Genomic DNA, 19,651 nt, shown 5'->3' with positions numbered 1-19,651 from the left:
GCGAAATGATCAATCAGTTGTGGAATATAGATCTCCGACCAGATTCGAACACAGCATACCGTCGTAAATCCGCACCGGTAACCACTTAATCTCTCCCCTTCTCTTAGAAATACGATAAACACATACACTCTCTCTCTCTCTCTCTCTCTCTCTCTCATTTAAATTACGGCAAGCTTTTAAAGTCGCTGTTTATGTCTTTTACCCCCCCCCCACACACACCTTTGTTTTCTTCTGTTGGTGAGTTTTTGTTCGGTCAATTAATAGGGGTTTCTGCAATCCCACATAACCTACGGACAAGCCGGCACTGATACTACTACTTATTCATCTGATATTGCTACTGTCATATATTGGCCGTACTACTACTGCTACTATAACAGTATTCCGAATTAACGGAAAAAGATGCTGCAGTAGAGAAAGCACCGGAGCAAATCTTGCTGTGCAGTAGTGCATCGAGCTGGGTGATCTGTTATGCGTGTATATCGGAAAAATCGTCACCATTATTATCACTAACTTATTATTTATCAGTATTATTGATAATACTATTGTCGGCCTTTTGTGTTGGTTTCACCGTCAACAACAGAGAGGAGCAAATAACTCTGCAAGTGGAACCAACCACTTAGCGCTACGACTTCATTCATTCATTCATTCTTCTACCGAAAAAAAAAAAAAAAAGGAAAAAAAGATGAAAAAAATGTCATTTTTTTTAAAGTCTCAATTTCTTCTGTAAAAAAAAGAAAAAAAACTTATCTTTTTCATTGAATTAAAAAAATATTTTCAACCTTAAAGAGTATTTTTCGACACACACACACACACACACACACACATAAAAAAATTTAAAAAATCCCAGTGTTTTGGTTTCTGGCAGCCGCTGTCGTCTGCCACATACAACAAACCGAAGACCCTATTTTTTTTTTTTCTTCCCCAAAATAAATAATATCGTAGCATTCGTTTCTTTGATTGTGTTTCCTGTCGTAAAAATTGGAACATCATGTCTGATAACGAGGTGGAGGAAGTTTCCTTTTTACCAGGTAAGTCGTGTTTCTTTTACAAAAAAAAAAAAAAAAACAACAAAAAAAAAAACATTGTTTTTGTTTTCTGTTAAAAATAACATTCGTTTGGTGTCGTCTCATCCATCGCAGGCTGGTCACAAAATGGGGGTTTCGCTTTTTAAGCGATCACATGTCGCAAAACAACATCTAATATATATATATATATATATATATATATATATATTCATTTAAACTTTAAATCTAAATTTATTTATTTTTTTAATATTTAGAATTTTACTGACATTTCGGAAATCTCCAATAGTCGTCACTAGCTCGAGCTAGAGTCGTTCTGTTTATTTATTTAATTTCTAATCCTCAAAGCTCAGCGTGTTCTTGTGTACAATAAACAAATAATGGCGCAATGGCACCAGCATTAGCTGAAAGTACTGGAATCCTGAGAAGGATTCAAATTCCAGAGCGGGTTGTTATAAGCAAAAGCAAAATGATAAACGGCTGGTGCGAGAACATAAAATAAGCTGCGAAGCGTGCTGGGCTGGAGCTGGCTGGACTGCTGAAAATATGGAGAGACTTTCTGTCACTCAGATATCGGGAAACGCCACCTGCATTTTGCCAGCGAGTGATCATTCATTACTAATGACCCGTTTCAGTAAATATATCCACTAAACAAAAACGATACTTTTTTTTTTTTTTTTAAATAATTATTCGTTTATTATATTTTTAAGGTTTTATGCAATTATTTCCGTTTCCAAGCACACGACACGACATCTGCAAAGCTTTGCGGGTGTCGTGCTCCAAGCTATTTCTATTTATTTTTTTTTTTCCCCATAACCCTAACCGAAAGTAAATATGGTGCTAGTGCAGAGAGTGATTCGGACGTAAATAATAACGTTATTATTTAAAAAGCCATTCTTAACATGTGGAGGGGAGGGTGTTTTGTATCTATTCTACACTTCAACTTTACAATTGAATAAAAAAAAAACATATAATAAAACTTTAATTAAACTTGGAAATACGATTAAAAGAAATAGCGCGGATCCACTCTCTGCACTAGCACCATATATAATATATATATATATATATATATATATGTTTTTGAGCCTGGTTTGGAGGCCGGAGTAATTCTATGAAAATACACATTTGTGTATTATGAGAAATGATCGTACACCTGCAATTTACGGACCGTGCCAAAATAATAACGCTATTTAGAAAGCCATTCTTAACACGGGGAGAGGAGGGTGTTTTGTACCCATTCTGTATTTTAACCTTACAATTTGATGAAAACATATCATTAATTTAATTAAACTTGAAAATACTATTTAAAAAAAATAGTGCGGATCAATAAGTGCACGAGTGCACCACTATTTTATTAACGGTCCGTAAACTGCAGGAGCACTGAAATTGAAAAGTTTCTTGTCATTAGTTCTTTTTTAATAAACAACGTGCTTATGCACTTATGTTACCGTGCTATTTTTTTTAAAAATAGTATTTTCAAGTTAAATTCAAGTTTCACAATATATGTTTTATTAAATTATTAGATGGAAGTACAGAAAATTTACAAAATACCTTCCCTTCCCCATGTTAAGCATGGCTTTCAAATGTGAGAAATTATGATAAGCGTCGGCCTCTCTAGGCGTCGCGGTACCATCTTTTAATTCTTAGGCATGCGTGATTCACATGTGAACGTGAGTTCCCGTTACCCTCCCCCCTTTCGGGGGGACCTTTGTGGCCTCGGGCTAAGATCAAAGTGTAGTATCTGTTCCGGCAGATGCTGCACTTAAGATAATTTGTACCAGTCAATGGAGGGGAAACCCTCTATACTGGGACAATTATTATTTTTGGTAACCAGAGTGACCCCTTTTAGGGGAGCTGGTTTTTACCTCACATTAAAAACGGCCTTGTGCCTAATTTGCTCAGTGGGGGAGCAAATAAATACCATCTGTTCCGGCAGATACTGCAAGCTATGACTAGCTATGACTAGCAAAGACCAGATGTGGGGGCAACCCCACATGCCTGACCTTTAACCAGCTCCCATTTCCCACCTCTCGGGAGCTGGTCCCCATTTTCCCTTCCCCCTCCCTTCACTCCTCACATTAAAAATCGGCCTTGTGCCTAATTTGCTCGGTGGGGGAGCAAATAAATACCATCTGTTCCGGCAGATGCTGCAATCAAAGACTATTGTCCTTGTGGCAATCTTTTGGTACCTGTAGGGGCAACCCTATATACCAAATGACTCTCACTATCCAGCTCCCATTTCCCACCTCTCAGAAGCTGGTCCCCTTTTCCCTTCCCCCCTCCCCATTAAAAAACGGCCTTGTGCCTAATTTGCTCAGCGGGGAAGCAAAAAAAAAAAAAAAAAAAATACACCCCTTGCTTCCTATTTAAAGCGGCTGAATACCGCATAGGGCAGCGTGATTTTTTTTTTTTTTTTTGCATTGGCATTCCGGCAGTGAGAGAGGTTGGACGCACATTAGTGCTTCCAGGTCTTAGAGGTCGCAACAGGGCAACCTGTTGCAACTTTCCCCCTGTTTCGAGCCCCAGCAGAAGGAAATTTGCCATATCTTCATTACGTTTAGGTGCAGAATAAAACATTCACTTTTCATCTATAATATTGCAAGATTCACTTTTATAGTTTTGCCCATTTATTATGAATACATGAACATTGATAAAGAATACTTGGGTATACTTCGTGCACGTGTATGATTTGATGTCGAAACGAAACCTGATCCAATCAGTGTAATTATAGAACATGGTTGTGTGATTTATATGAGAAGAAAGAAGAGATTGTTGGTTCACCTGCATCATTATTTCTTCTTCGGTAAATGTCCTTTTACCATGTGGACAATCCTGCTGATCAACCTTCTTACAAAAACATGAACTGTGCCGGTTGGTTACTGGAGCTTTGCCTCTTTTTCGCAACCACTCATTCATTTTGTCCCTTTTATCAAGACTTTTGCATTTACTGTGAGAATATGGTTTACTTGTGTGTTCAGGAGTTAGAAATTTCACAGAACATCGTTTAGCTTTCTGCATATTTTCTCCATTCTGACAAGAGTCATGCAAGACTTTCTTTTTGTTTCTGATTTTTACAGTGTTTGGTGTTCCAAAGTCGGTTGACATTACAGAAGGAGTTAAAATTCTTGTTAATGTAATTTCTTTTTTGATTGGAGATTTAGAAATCGCTGAGTCCGTGACTGGATCCTTCTTAGTGGCAGGAGTATCTTTTGGTAACCTCCTTTTGAAATTAGGGTTCAAAGTTTTGCGCCTTGTAAGATTAGAATCTGTCTTGCTGGGAACATCACGGAATTTGAAAATTGAAACAAGTTTTGCAGAGTTTGGCATGTTCTCTTGTGTAGCAGAGATCACTTTCACAGGTTTGATTAGTTTTGGTTTCTTTTTATTAGAATTCAAATCTTCCAGATCAGTTCTTGGTTGAAAATTGGCTGCAAGTGACATCCGACCGCGGGAATCCATGTTTTTTTGCTTTCAAAGGAAGCCAATGTTTGTATCCTTAATTTTGTAATTCCCAAGAACTTTGTCAGTTTTGAAGACGTGCATTTTGTCTTTTTAGATGCATCAGATTTTTCCTTTTAGTTTTTGTGATTTGTAACTTTCCCCTCTTTCCGTTTAGTTTCCGCCGACATTTTCAATATTCGTTATTTGATTTTGGCGGAGCCTAAACGCAAAGTTAAACACGCGTTCGAAACTCGGACTTTTGGGATACTTTTTTTATGTGCACCTGCAAGTCGTGTTCAATGCAGAGTTTAAAATGAAATCCTGTTGTGTTGGGAAAAAATTGTCGCTTTTAAATAAGAGTTCTTTTATGAAGGGACAATTCGAGGTGAGGTACTTGTACAGTTTAGTCAAGACATAAAAAAATGAAAATATCGAAAAAGGTTATATTGTACGTATCCGTTTTGAACTGAAGATCTCCGAAAAAAAAAATTTGATCGAGTAGATTTTTTTTTTTTTTTTTTTTTTTTTTTACAGCGGAAAAACACGTTTTTTATGAGAGCGCTTTGAAGGCAGACATCTTGGACTTTTTCTTAATTTTTGTTTGGAGTTTAGAAACGTCACGGGGAGATAACTCCAGTTAAAGCGCCGACACTCCCTCTCCATCTTTAATACTAGCTTTTCTTTCTAAAAGTCGAACCTTTTGCTCGGTATCATAACAAATTGTTTTGTTTTTTTGCTGTAAAACAAAAACTACTTGATGAAATTAAGTGACATTTTTTTTTTTTTTTAGAACTTCATTCCATAACGGATTCGTACAATTTAAACTTTTTTCGATATTTTAATTTTTTTAATATCTTGATTAAACTGTACAAGTGCCCGAGTGGAATTTGTTTTGGAAAAAAAGTCGTTTTTTTTAAAAAAAAAAAAAAAAAAAAAAAAAAAAAAAAAAAAAGCTTAATACGATTCGGTCGACTTGTATGTATTAAAAGGTGGTTGTTTTAAACGTGGACTTTGGAGTGTAATTCCGTTGTCTTTTGGGAGAGAGAGGAAAAAAAAGCAGTCGCTTATAAACGTTCCGAGCCCCAGCGGAAGGAAATTCGCCATACAAAATAACATTATTTCAGCATCATAACATGAGTGCACAAATACGAAAAACAAAAAAGTAGGGAATCAAAACAAATCCAAATATAATTTTTCCTCATCAAATTAAATGTTTTATGGACGTTTAGGAAATATAGATAACAGCCTCCATCAGTTCGCAGCTAAGCAATGAAGCATGCTTATTTATTTATTTATTTATTAGAGTAAACATTGTTTACTGAACAAATAATGTAAAAGTTATGTAACTTATTTTACAAGGTTAACCCTTTTTTTTTTTTATTCGGCCCCCAAAAAAGCCAACACAGTCTAAACAACTTTTGAAATAACCTTTTTCCTGTAGACTTCGGTATGTGCTTACTCCTGTGCAGTTCTAGGAGGTCCGCCCTTTACCTTCTCTCTTTAAGGGGCCCTCTTCTCAAAGAGTAATAAACGAACCCTATTCAAGAGGGTTAGTTTATTGTTAATCGTTTGAAGCGCACTTACCGATGGTATGCTGACGGAGATGCCCTCCTCCTCCTCTAGGGCTCTGGCTTTTCTAATCCTACTTTCCGACCCTTGTGTCACACCATTCCGCCGTGCGAAGGACTTTTGCAGTGGCTTTGTTGCTGCCGAGCTGCGAATGGTTCTGTTAAGTCCTAGTCGGCCTATTCTCCCAGGCTTTACCTTCTCTGAGAAATTATTTTATTGCTATTGCCTGAGGCGTCCCTACCTAGGAAAGTCGATGGAGCTGCTCTGATATGTTTTTTGTAGATCAAAGTGTGATTCACCTAGTGCACTGTCTTTTCAGATCCTCACGTGACATTGTGTCTAATCTTTTGCATTTTTTTTTTTAATATATATAAATTTTGTCACCCACCCTCTCTAAAATTAAGCATATTGTCATTAAGCGCAAAGGGACTACTCTGGTAGGGGTCAGCAGATTTATAGGAGGGGGAGGCAACCTGGGTGGGAAATTTGACAGTAAGATGCTTGTTTACATTATACTAATGGGGGCGGCTTTGCCCGGGCGTAAAATACGCTTAAATATGATATTTTAATTTGTCCAGATTTCGTATATATTATATTGATTTTTAAAAGTAAAAAAGCATTAACATGCCATCAGCTAGAATCGAAACCGAAAGTGTAGGATTCAAAGCTGGTAACGTTACCACTGTACCAACGTAACACGCATATGAACTCATTAAAAATTACAAATAAATTAAGATGTACAAAATGTATAATGATCTTTTCAATTTTTACCCATTTTTGAACCCTTAAAAACAACTTTAACCGGCGAAAGACTCATAGAAAAAAAATGGTCCGTAAAAAAATCAATCATTTGAGGCTCTGCGCTGCTCTGCGACTTTTAGTTTCGGAGGAGATAGTTTGAAAATATGGAGAAAGACAAACAGACATATAGCCGTTCATACAGGGTGACCCCCCCAAAAAAAAGGGCCCCAACTCTAATTAGGCCCTGTTTCGTTGTGTTTTGTCCGAATGAAATGAAACTTTGGTCATAACTAGTTTATTATATTCAAAACATCAGATCAAAACACTAGGGTCTTTGGCCATTTTTCTCCGTTGACTGTAAAATGCTCAGAAAAAGCAATTGAATGTCCTCTGTGTTTTTTTTTTTGGGGGGGGGGGTCACCCTGTATATTAGAATTAAAGTTCTGCAGATTAGTACAGTCGGGAAAAGAGAGTACAGAAAGGGAATCCTAAAAACAAGCGGTCCGAGAAAAGAAGAAAAAAAAGGACTAATTAAAAAATGTTTGAAAAAAAAAAAAAAAATTGTGTTCCGTTGGTTCATCCATTGAGTTTAAGTTAGATTGTTTGAATTGTGGGGGGGGGGGGAAGTTTTCAATTTTTTAAAAAGAACAAAATCAATATTTTCCTCTTCATTCTTTTTTTTTCAGTTAAGAGTTAAGTAGTATTAATATTTGTGATTATATTTCCTATTGTCTAGAATGAACTATTCTAATTGGCAAGCGGCAAAGTGTGGCATCTGTTCTGATACTACACATCTGTTCTGTCCTCGGTCAGTGAAAAAGTCCTGAGACAGGCAATTTGGGTTATTTTCAAGCTACTCCTGCTTATACATACGCCATAATCATGTTAACACACCGGTTCCTGTTAGATCATTGAAGTTGAGCAACGTTCAGCTTGGTTAGTACTAAAATGGGTGACCATTTGGGAATTCGAGCTGCTGTATGTGCTCTCAGCCTTTCTCGGTATTGTTTCCAGTCATCTAGCACTCAAACAGTACCGATTCAAGGGAGGTGTGGTTGGATATTGTGCAACCCTTGCTTCACAATTACTAACACTGGCTACCATTACAGAGGGTGTCTATTCTCTCTAGAGACTGAACGGAGACATCAATCTACGCCCCCCCCCCCCGATGTTTACAAAAGGTTTTGCTGGAGCTGATATCTGCAAAATAGAACGAGTTTTTTGTTTTTTGTTTTTTTTATTTTCAAATTGTGTGTGTTTTTAAAAGGCAAACGAACAAAAAAAGTATATTATTAATTTTTCTGTTCCTTTGTTTATTAAAAAAAAAAAAAACAATTTGAAAAAACAAAATAGAATAAACTCATTCCATTTTGCAAATGACAGCTCCGAGCAAAAATTTGTCAACCTCAGAGGACGTAGCTTGAAGATAACCGCAATTTTTATTTTTGCCTCAAGCTAGAGTAACCTCTTTTTTTTTTTTTTTTTTTTTATTATTGGAGAATTGGATTTTTCCAACATTAAAACCGACCTTGTATCTAAATCTGTTCTCGCGTGTTAGCAGGTAAATAGGAAATATTCAAATATTCCAGTCTTATAGATTGTTTATATCTAAAGCTCAACATCTGTGTGTGCGTGTGTCTGTTTAACTGTACACGAATAGGCTCCTATGTGGTTTATTATTATACTAAACTGACCACATGCAATAATAGAAGAGGTATCAAAGATCCGAAATGGGTATGAAAAAGTGTGGCTCTCATGGTGTCACTTATAATTGGGAACCCTGTGTGCGCTCATACTGTTTGACATAGAGCTACCGAACTTGCCACCAACAGGAAGGGGGTACGGTTACATTGCTCACTCCCACCATGGTGGGGCCCTATAGGGGTCACTTATAAGGGGGAACCCTAATTAGTGTCAATAAAAATTTCCACTCATCTTCATTTGAGTAATTACCTCCCACCCCACAACGTTGATTCGAGCAATGCAAGGCCTATCTGTACATGTGTAGGACGATTATATAAAACTCAACGTCTATGTCTGTCGTCCTGTACATCTATAAGATGAAAGGGAATATTAGATACAAAATGTATGCAGAAAATAAATATTATTTTAAAAGAATTTAAGTTATTTATATTGTTATATAAATCAGAATCCATTTTATGGAGGCTTTTGTTGAACCCAGTCAACGACAACTACTTCTGCTAATATATATATATATATATATATATATGTATATATATATATATACACACACACACACTAGCAGGCTGCCCGGCATTGCCTGCTCGTATAATACATTTAAACAAAGCAAGGGAAGGTAGAGCGGTAGCTCTAGATATATCTACGGCTTTTGACAGGGTATGGCATGAAGGTCTTCTCATGAAAATCAGATCATACGGTATCACTGGACGAATACTTAACATAATTAAATCCTTCTTAGATAAGAGAAAAATCCAGGTTGTCCTCGACAGTCATACATCTAAACAATATGATATAAATGCAGGAGTATCTCAGGGGTCTATCCTTGGACCTTTATTATTCCTAATATTCATAAATGACCTCCCTGACAAAATTGTTTCTGAAATGGGTATATATGCTGATGACACCATGCTTTATAACAGACACGATGAGAAAACAAAGGAACACATAAATGGCAGAAACAAGAAAGGATGACCTCCAATCTGTAGTAGAATGGGTAAAAAATTGGATGGTCATATTCAATGCTGCCAAGAGTAAACTTGTTTCCTTCAATAATTACAAGTAACTGTCTCTACCACCAATAGCAATGGCCAAAGACTCATTATCTGAAAGTACTTCTTTTTAGCTCCTCGGCCTAACGTTCACAGGAAATATGAGTTGGAACAATTACATCGAGCGCATTGCCAGGACCGCTGCGAAGAAGGTAGGCTCTCTCTACCGTGCTAGAAAGCTACTAAAGCCTGAATGTATACTGTACCTCTATAAGGCCACCATTCGCCCATGTATGGAGTTGTCATATTTGGGCTGGTGCATCTGCTACTAGTCTCTCGCTTCTAGACAAGGTTTAAAAGAGGGTTGATAACCTAATAGGTCGTGAACTGTCATCTAAGCTTCAGCCTCTGTCCCATCGACGAAATGTTGCATCCCTCTGCCTGTTCTATAAGTATTTTAATGGTGAATGCTCCGACGAATTGCAAGCACTTGTACCCCCTCGACGTAAATACCTCGGCAAACCCGACAAGCAGCTAAATCCCACCCCTACACAGTAAAGATCCCTATATGTAAGAGAGCTTTCTACTCCAGTAGTTTCTTCCCCAGAACTGCTAGACTTTAGAATTTCCTTCTGGGTCCCTGCTTCCCCAACTGTACTGACATGCAGAAGTTTAAGTGTGATGTGAACAGACATCTTGCTGCCCAACTCCCTACATAGTACCCCTGTAGCTTAGGTCCCTGATAGTTGCCCCCTACATCAAAGTGGTTATGTGCCTTGTTTGGGGTGAAAATGAAATGAAAAAAAATAAAAATAAATATATTTTGATTAATGCAGATTTCGTATTTATCCTTATATTATATTGGACCCAATTTAATGATTTAAAACGTTAAAAGGAAAAAAAGTTACTCGTGCGAGAATCGAAACCAAAACGTTTAGCTTAGGGTTTACTTATTCCTTTGACGTTAATGCCTGAGCTATGAAGACATATTTACTGCAAGGCAATAAATTAAAACATGAATCAATAGCTATTACGTTACACATGAATATTCGTAATGCCGTCGTTCGACCATCACCTAGCAAATTTTTTTAATTTTCACACTTTTGCACCAATTTCCCCCGATAAAACCCAAATATAAAGTTTCGCATGAGTTTGAATACCCTATATATTAAGTTTCATGTCTTACATGACAGGAGTTTGGTAGGCAAATTTTTTTCAACAAATATATATACGCATATATATATATATATATATATATATATATATATATATTTTTATATAGAGAGAGAGAGAGAGAATGAGGTTTGTGTTTGCTACAACCTTTTTAAGTATAAATCATACATAATTACATGCAGTTAGTGAGGGTAAAAATGATAGATAAAATCTTTGTAAATAATGAGTCACTTGGTGAGTTAATTATAAGTTGTGGTTTATTATAACAATTAAAGTGGAAGTTTTTATAAATATAACTCAATTCTAAAACTAATGAACTTTTAACTTGTGCTATGTGTTGTTAAACTCTAGATTACAAACATGCTTTGGGAAAACAAACATGGATTAATCCGACCTTAGTATAATAAAATCTCTATATTACTAAAGTTATGATCAAATGAAACTATTTCACCTGGTCCTCAAGTGACGTAACGAATAATTAGGTAAATTTTGTTGTAAATGATTAATGCCACTCTTTTGGGGGTTGAAGGTTCAATCCTCACTATGGGCGGTACTAAGAATGTGATTGTGAATTACTTAAGACCTTTACCCGGCCAAGGCTGCTGTAATGAGAGCATGCTACACCTCGTAGATTAATAAAAACAAAGGGTCCCGTTCTAAATTCGACAATTCAAGAGTTCGACGGAAAGATTCTCGAGTTCCACAAAATATGTCTGAAAGACGGAGATTACATCGGCTGAAACGTTTGTGCGAATAACAGTCAAGATGAGAACAGTAGTCTGAATAGTCCAAATAATATTAACGGTCATAAAAAAAAGTCGCCCAATTTTTTTTTTTTTTTTTTTTTTTTTTTTTCATGAAAAATTTTATAATTAAAATTTATTGCACTTTTCTGGTATTATATTTTTGGTGATATTGAATTCTCGGTGCTTATGTATTTTGGTACCGTGTTATTTTTAAATAGTTTTTACATGTTAAATTCGTTTCACGATATCTATTTTTATTTTTTTTTTTTTTTAATTATTAGGTTTAAGCACAGAATAGTTACAAAACACCGTCCCCTCCCCATGTTAGGAATGGCTTTCGAAATAATAACGTTATTATTTCAGCGCGGTACCAAAAATACATAAGTACCGAATTTTCTTTGTCCCCCCCCCTATTCCAAATTAATGGCTGTTGGCCGCCATCAGTGGACTGTTTCTTGTCTTAAACGCTTGTAAACAACGCTTTAAGTTCAATATAGAAGGTTTCGGAGCGGTATAAATTATTACGCACTAAAAATAATTGGTTCTTATTCAAAATTCAACCTAATTAAAAAAAAAAAGAAACGAATACAGAGAAGTCTTTATAATGTACGTATCCTCATGGAACGAAACTGCCATATTCCAAAAGTCACATAAATTGATCAAGTAGTTTTATTTTTGTAACAAAAATCATTTTTAAACGATTTAGAATGATTAATGTGATATCGTTAGTATTACAAGGCCGATCTCGCAAGTTTTAATTATTGTGGACTTATCTACCCTAGTTTTTCAAGATGGCGACCCGAGGTAGTCCCTTTTTGCTTACTCATAAAATTTGATTTTCTTACAGCTAGTCAAACAAGTAGCTTACGTTTGTCTGGAAAAAAAAAACTCATTAAACTAAAATTACACACACGAACACATTATTATTACATGTATCCACATAAAATTTTATAAGGAGATATAATAGTTTATGTATCTATTTTCAGTATTCCAACAGTGCTCAGTACGTGGATAGAGCTGGCTTTTTTAATTGAGTCATGTTATGAAAATGTGGAAAATGAAAAGCTTAATTGCCATATTTTCATAACGCACGCGTACTGTGTGTGTGTGTGTGTGTGTGTGTGTGTGTGTGTGAAAGAATCTCTATATAGTTATGTTTATATATTTGGATATATATGATTCACTCCTAAACTAATTAATACCATTATGAATTTTGAAACACAGTTGCTATATGTACGGGTGGATAATATGGACTATATTTAGTTTTAGTTTTATGCAAAGGGAGTACAAACGGGGTGGAAGCTCTTTGTAAAAATTCAAATACCTTAATTTTTTGTGAAATTTTAATATATAGGTATTAGGCATCAATTAGTACAGTCTCGAAATTCTAGTTTGTTTGTGGTATTTTATAAGCTTACAGGAGCCATATTATGGAAAATTCAAATATTTCTCATTTGCATTAAATTTGAACCAATAACCCAAGATTCCCTGAATGTCAATTTCTTCTTAAACCCCTGAAACGTTAGGCATTTTCTAGAAACAAAATCATGTAATAGATTTTGATTAAAAGTGTAATAAAGATTCTAGACATAAGGTTTACTATCATTATATCTTGAATTAGATCTTCATAAAAGTGGTGCAAAACTGTCCCATTCGAGGAATTCATTTTATTCGCTCTGACGCAAGGATTTTTCTAGTTTTAAATACATTCAAATATAAATTTACCAATGCGTTTTGTATTTTTACAATTGTTTAATATTTATTTAGTGACGTTTTCGACGATTTCGTTCATCCATCACCAGCTCACATATTTTCTAATCTTCATCTCGCTTAGCATGCTCTGCTAGAATGGCTGTAAGTAAACAAATAATGCAATAATTCTCGTTTTACACAGATTTTTTCCATTTCGTATATCTATATATGACCCTATTTTTTAAAATATCTAATATAAATTTATAACTAGCTTCTGCTTTCTTAAAACTATAATAATTAACATTTTAAGCAAAAAACTAATTAACGTACTATAGGTACCTCCAAAGCGCACCACATAATTACCCCCATATGTAATACGATGTAACTTTAATACAAGTAAATATCATCATAATTTTTGTACAGTCAAAAGAGACCTAAAATAAATTGGTAATACTTTTTTTTAATGCAGCTTCCAAAAATAATGAAAATGCGAGACGAAAATCGTGTTTTCATTATCCACGCCTCAAAAATAACAAAAAACAAAAACAAAAAAAAAAACAAAAAAAAAAACAAAAAAACGTTCCTATGTTGTCATTGTCAAGTATTATTTTGTTTAGAAAGGAAGAATACCGAAAGCAGGATACCGGGACATCGGTTATAAAAGCGATTAGCGACGTGTCTTTTCTTTTTTATTGTTTTATCTAGCAGATGTACTCGACGTTTCCCGGTCGTAAAATACCCAAACATATTGTATTTTAATTCATACAGAAACTGAGATATGTGCATGCAAGTATTATGTTTTTCTAACGAGTTCACCTCTTGTAAGTAAAAATAAATATTCAGGCTGAGATCAAAACCTAAAGACAGTCAACTATTAGGCCAGATTGACACGATCTTTATAAAGTGTTTTCAAACCTACTTATTCTTAACATAACGAATCTGTCGTGTAAACCATTCATGTGCATTAGTGAAACAGTTAAAAAATAGCTAAAAATGCAATGACCCCACCATCACCCCACCCTGTACCAATTTTTCAATTTTGACTCCTTCTATTTATCTGGTCAGACTCCATGCCGGGACCAATATGACTCTCTCTCTCTCTCTCTCTCTCTCTCTCTCTCTCTCTCTCTCTCTCTCTCTCTCTAGATTTCCTTGTCTTCCATCAACTGCCTCAAATCTTCAGGATCACAGTTGGCGTCATATGCAATTTGCTGGATGTATGTGGATCTAGGTCGTCTTATGCTCAGGAGTTTATGCTGTGGAGACCACAGTAATACATTTCTCACCAGCTCTTGTTTGCTCCTCTGGCAGTGATCTGCAAATCGTAGACGTCACTCTCTGCTGGTTGTATATATGGCAGGTAGGTTGCCATAAAGTTGCTGCTTCGTGAGATGATCTTGCCAAGATATATTTAACACTATTTGTAGCATACAGGTGTACGTGTCGTCTAGCTTTTCTTTTTTTTTTTTTTTTTCAATCTTTTGGTGAGTGTCCAGGTTGTAGCACCGTAAACAAGGATAGACTCCACCACTGTTCTGAAGAACTGCCTTTTTAGTTTGTCAGTTAGCTTTGCTGATCGCAGCTTATCCAATGCCGCTCTTCGCGTTTTGTTATTATCTTGTAATTTTCCCATAAGACTGTTCGCTGTAATTGAGTATCAGAGGTATACACACCTTTACTGCTTCTTGGTGTGATCAAAGATTTTATAGATGGAATTAGCAGTTGGTTTCTGCTCTTGTGCTTGTGAAGTATCAAATCTATTTCACAGTTCAATTATGAATCCCTGTTTGATCTGATTGTTGTGTGACAGTGTTGACCAGTTGTAGGGTTGTCTAAATGAACTTTTACTTTTGTTCGCCTTTAGACTTAACCTCAACTTAGAGGTTACGATCCTATGATCAGTGGACACACCATAGAAACTACTGAAAGCTTTACAGTTATGACAGCAATTGATCCATTTCTTATTCATAAAAAAATAGTTCAGTTTTGGCTTGACTCCATTTGGATATTGATGGGTTCAGAGCTTACCGTGTCTTTTCTGAAAACGGATAATCATGCAGTGTATGTTGCTTTTGGTTCGTGGAGTCATGGAAGGAGAACTTATGCTTGTTGTTGTCGCATCCTATGTGCACATTCATGTCACCCCCTAGAGCTAAGATAGAAACCAAAACCTAAAGACAGTGAGTCAAGTATGATAACCATTAGGCCAGCTTGACACATGAAACAATTTTTATCACTTAGCAGCCTTTCTTTCTGAATTAAAACCGAATAAAAAATTTTTCGCACGTTTGAATACCTTATATATCAAATTTCAAGTCTGTAGATAAAAAATTTGTTGAGTATATAGGTTGAGAAGTGTTCACACACACACACACACACACCCACACACACACACATATTCACATTTTTATAGATATACTAGATGTATACGGCGTTTCCCGGTATTAAATGTAAAGTTTAAATTGCTTAAAATAAAATGAAGTAAAAAGAAAAACAGAAAAAACTGAGATATGTGCACGCAAGTATTGTTTTTTTCTAAACAGTTCGCCTCTTGTAAGTAAAAAAAAACAAAAAACATTCAAGCTAAGATGGAAACCAAAACCTAAAGATAGTAAGTCAAGTACGATAAGCATTATGCCAGCTTGACACGATCTTTAAATTGTTTTAAAACCTACTTACTCTTAACATAATGTGAATGATTTGCGCATGCACATGAAACGGTTAACAAACATAAAAATCCAATGACTCCCAAGTACCAATTTTTACATTTTGATCCCCTTAAAAGCACTCTTTTTCTGGATGAAAACCGATTAAAATGTTTTTCATGTTTGAATACCCTATATACCAAATTTGAAATCTTTAAATCAAAATTCGTTGAGTATATAGGTTGAGAGGTATCGTTTCACCCCCCTCCCCACACACACTATCACTTCTATAGATATACTAGCAGGCCGCCCGGCGTTGCCCGGTTCTAAAATACGCATAAATTTTATTTTTTAATTTCTACAAAAACTGAGAAATGTACATGTGAGTATTGTTTTTTTGAAACAGTTCACTTCTTGTAAATGAAAAAAAAATATATATTCAAGCTTAGATCGAAACCAAAACCTAACAATAGTGAGTCAAGTATGATAACCATTAAACCAGCTTACCACGATCTTTAAAAAGTATTTTCAAACCTACTTCTTCTTAACATAAGGAAGCTATCATGTTTCACAACCATGCATGCACAGTCGTGAAACAGTTGACAAACAGATAAAAATCTGATGACTTCCACAAACAATTTTTTTCAATTTTGACCTCTTAGCAACCTGTTTTTTTTTTTCCGGATGAAAACCGATTATAAAGTTTTCCACGTGTCTGAATACCCTTTATACCAAATTTCAAGTCTGTAGATCAAAAATTCGTTGCGTATATAGGTTGAGAAGTGTCCTCTCACACACACACACACATTCTCACTTTTCTAGATATATAGATAGATAATGTGCGCTCCAAGCCAAGGGTTCTTTTTCGTATCCCCCCCCCTTTTTTTTTTAGAGTAATTTAACGGGAGCTAATGATGACATACTATTGCACCCCCCCCCATTCTTTCAATTGACTAAATGGAAAGAGAAGAAAAAGAGAATTTTAGTAAACTGTAAAACAAAACAAAAAAGTCAATTTGTCATTGCTCCATCTCCAAACCTTTTAAGAGATCTGATTATACATACGTCCAGATCTTGTTTGATCTGTTGTATGGTTATAGGAGGTATTTGTGTCTGGTGCCCCGAGGTGTGTGTTTATGAAGTGACTTGCTTTTGTGCGTCGTTTATTTCTACACCGAGAGAACAGCTTCTGGTGGGCTACTGAGGAATTTCAGTTGGGTGTACCTCAGAACTTGCTGTGGTCCGGATGGGTCTACCCTAAGGTTCTATCGATTTTGACCAAGTGTTTTTCCGGAAGGAGTCTTTACTATGGACGACCTTGGTTCTCTGTTCAATTGTGTGATGATGATGGCCCAGTTTAAATCTTTTGGATCAGTTTACCATTACCTTTGCACACATAAACCAAGCTGCGAACCCATTCTGTAGGCTAAGTTACTCTGCGTATGATGCCTTGTTCCACCATATTCTCCAATTCAGTCTGGGTTTCATCCCTCGTATGTATGGTGCATTTTTTAGTTTCAGGACAATGATATTCACCCTCAAAATTATCGATACTGTCAAACTAGTTCCCATGCTGATTTTATTGAAATCGGGATTTCTTGAATTGCACAATGTAGGATTACCAGTTTAAGGTCTCTAGTAGAAGGTAGACCTATGATAGTGTCACAACAAAGAATTTAAGCATTCTCCTTTCTCGTTTCTGTGAACGTTGTAGTTTTATTGATCTGTGTTGCGTAATATTAGAACTATTATATGCTGTTAAAACTGTCGGTTCATCCTTTGTTACACCGAGGAGTACTTGTTCTGCTGGACTCATTCATGTGTGGGAACATCTTGCAGAGAGTACACAACGGAAGTGCATTGCCTACTGTCCCTTTGTTAACTTTAGCTTTCAGAAAGTGGAAGCCAGGGAGGGTGGGAAGTTTGATTAGAAGATTTGTGGAGATCTCTGTCCTACGGTCACTTTGATTCTGGTATTACACCTCGGAATATGCTGGGAATGGCAAGAGACTAATGGACATAACATGAAAAAAAGTAAAGATGAACATTTTTTTAAAAAGAGGGAAAGGAATTGAATATATCTTCTCAGGGCGCCCGTGGAATGCACACAGTAGCGGAACACATGGAAATTACAAGACAAAAATGAAATGAAATTTTAGCTTTTATTAAGGATAAAACTAATACTAGCTGAAAAAAAAAAGGAAAAAGTCAAGAAATAATGACAAAAAAAAGTGAACATAACACAATAAAACGAAGGAAATCGATGGAATGGGAATTTTTTTCTAACTAATTGAATTGAACAAGGAACATCATCTGTATTAAGCACAAAATAAATAAAATGTTCGTTGTGCCAGAGAGTCACTGGTCAACATGGTCAACATGGGAAGAGTAGAGGGGAAAAGAAACATAACAAAGAAGTAGCTTAGAATTCGCTGATATCTGTTATTTTGTCATTCGCGGTTGAGTTGGCATTTTTAAGTGTCACTCGTGCATATTTTGTGTCTTTTTCTTTTTTTTCGTCTTTTTTTTCTTATTCTTCTCCACCGTGAATCTTGTTGGGGGATTGCATAAGTCCCCCCCCCCCCGAAATAAATAAATAAAAAGAAATACACTACCAAATAATGTAAAATAAACTTTTGTTTATTTTCATTAAAAGAAAATAAATTACTTTTTTAGTGCATGCAAAGGTGTATGAAAGAAGGAAGGGAACAAGGTGATAACTTGAGAGCGTGGGAGAAAGAGTCCGACTACGTGTTGTGGCGAAGTGAGAGAACGAAAGTCAAGCAATATTCTTTGACGTGCGAGAAAAGCTGTCATTTCAGCTACTGAATTCGCTCAGCAAGCGTTCAACTTGCGACTTGTCTTTCTGCTGGTGTCCATGTCTCTCCCTAATGAGAGAAGTTCTTTTTGCCTTTTATATTTCTTTAGAGGTTTCCAAAAAAATAAGTTTTGTTAAATCGAACCCTGATTGATCAAAACTTTATAGTTTTGTTGAAAAAAAGTGTTTTCAACTACGCCGGCAATTTCTCAAGCGTCCTGCTTTTTGACTCAAGTTTAGTGTGGGTGAATGCTGTAATTCGCGTGCAAATGAATTTAAAAATTTTAGTGTGTGTGTGTGTGTGTGTGTGTGTGTGTGTGTGTGTATTTGTTTGTTTTAGAAAAATAAAATAAGAAACACAACCTTCAGATTCGCCTGTCAGCTCCCAAAACACAAAAAAATCTTCTTCCGATCTTACTCATCTCGACTGTTTAAGCAGGCTGGAGAAGCTTCATAACAGATGTGTGCCTTTACTACTGGCTTGGTAAAGGAAGGGGCAGTTTTCATTTTACTTAGGTTTTACAAACCCAGTTCTCTCAAGCTCGTACATCTTCTTTCTGTCCGTATCTCAGTACTCCCTTTTTCTCTTTGGACCTCGTTACTCTCTCATATGCAAACTTCTTAGCTGACAACAGATACAAAACAAAATTTTAAAAAAAGCAAAAAATTGATCAATACAGACGGCATGTGCTTGGCTTTTAAATGTTCAATTAAAACTTTAACCGTATCCTATGATTACATAACACTGGATAGTGTTGAAAGACATTTGTTCGAACTTTTCCAATATCCTTTCATTATCTCTCTGGCAGGCATTTACAGAGTTCACACGGATGCTGTGCTTTTGGTGCTTATGATGGTTCTTTTGTACTTCTCGGCATCCTGGTTTACTTTTGGTTTCCTTCCATGTTGTGGATGCCTGCAGCTGTCTTTCTGCTTCCTAATTTGTTGTTTTTTATGGTGTCTGCTGATTGGTTAAGGAGAATCGCCCTAATAAATCAGACATGAAGGAAGTCAAAATAACACTGACAATACTAGGAGTATTAGGAACAATACTGTAAAACTTTGAAAAAAAATAGGAGAGATTGGAATCCGAGGGATGGCTGAAATTTCTAAG

The 19,651-nt window shown here is 35.9% G+C and overlaps 1 long non-coding RNA gene across 1 annotated transcript in view; it reads left to right on the top strand.

The window, feature by feature from the left end:
* Nucleotides 1-358: 358 nt before the first annotated feature.
* The window catches only part of LOC145261139 (uncharacterized), a 42,812-nt gene continuing 23,519 nt past the window's right edge, over nucleotides 359-19,651 (top strand). The window contains exon 1 of the long non-coding RNA XR_013864417.1: nucleotides 359-1,028. This is a non-coding gene — a long non-coding RNA (uncharacterized LOC145261139). The remainder of the gene's footprint in view (nucleotides 1,029-19,651) is intronic.

Source organism: Euprymna scolopes, chromosome 37, assembly GCF_053919585.1.
Source record: "Euprymna scolopes isolate OS-2025 chromosome 37, ASM5391958v1, whole genome shotgun sequence".
Lineage (NCBI taxonomy): Eukaryota > Metazoa > Mollusca > Cephalopoda > Sepiida > Sepiolidae > Euprymna > Euprymna scolopes.
The sequence above is the reverse complement of the archived record's forward strand: the minus strand, read 5'-3'. Positions and strand labels throughout refer to the sequence as shown.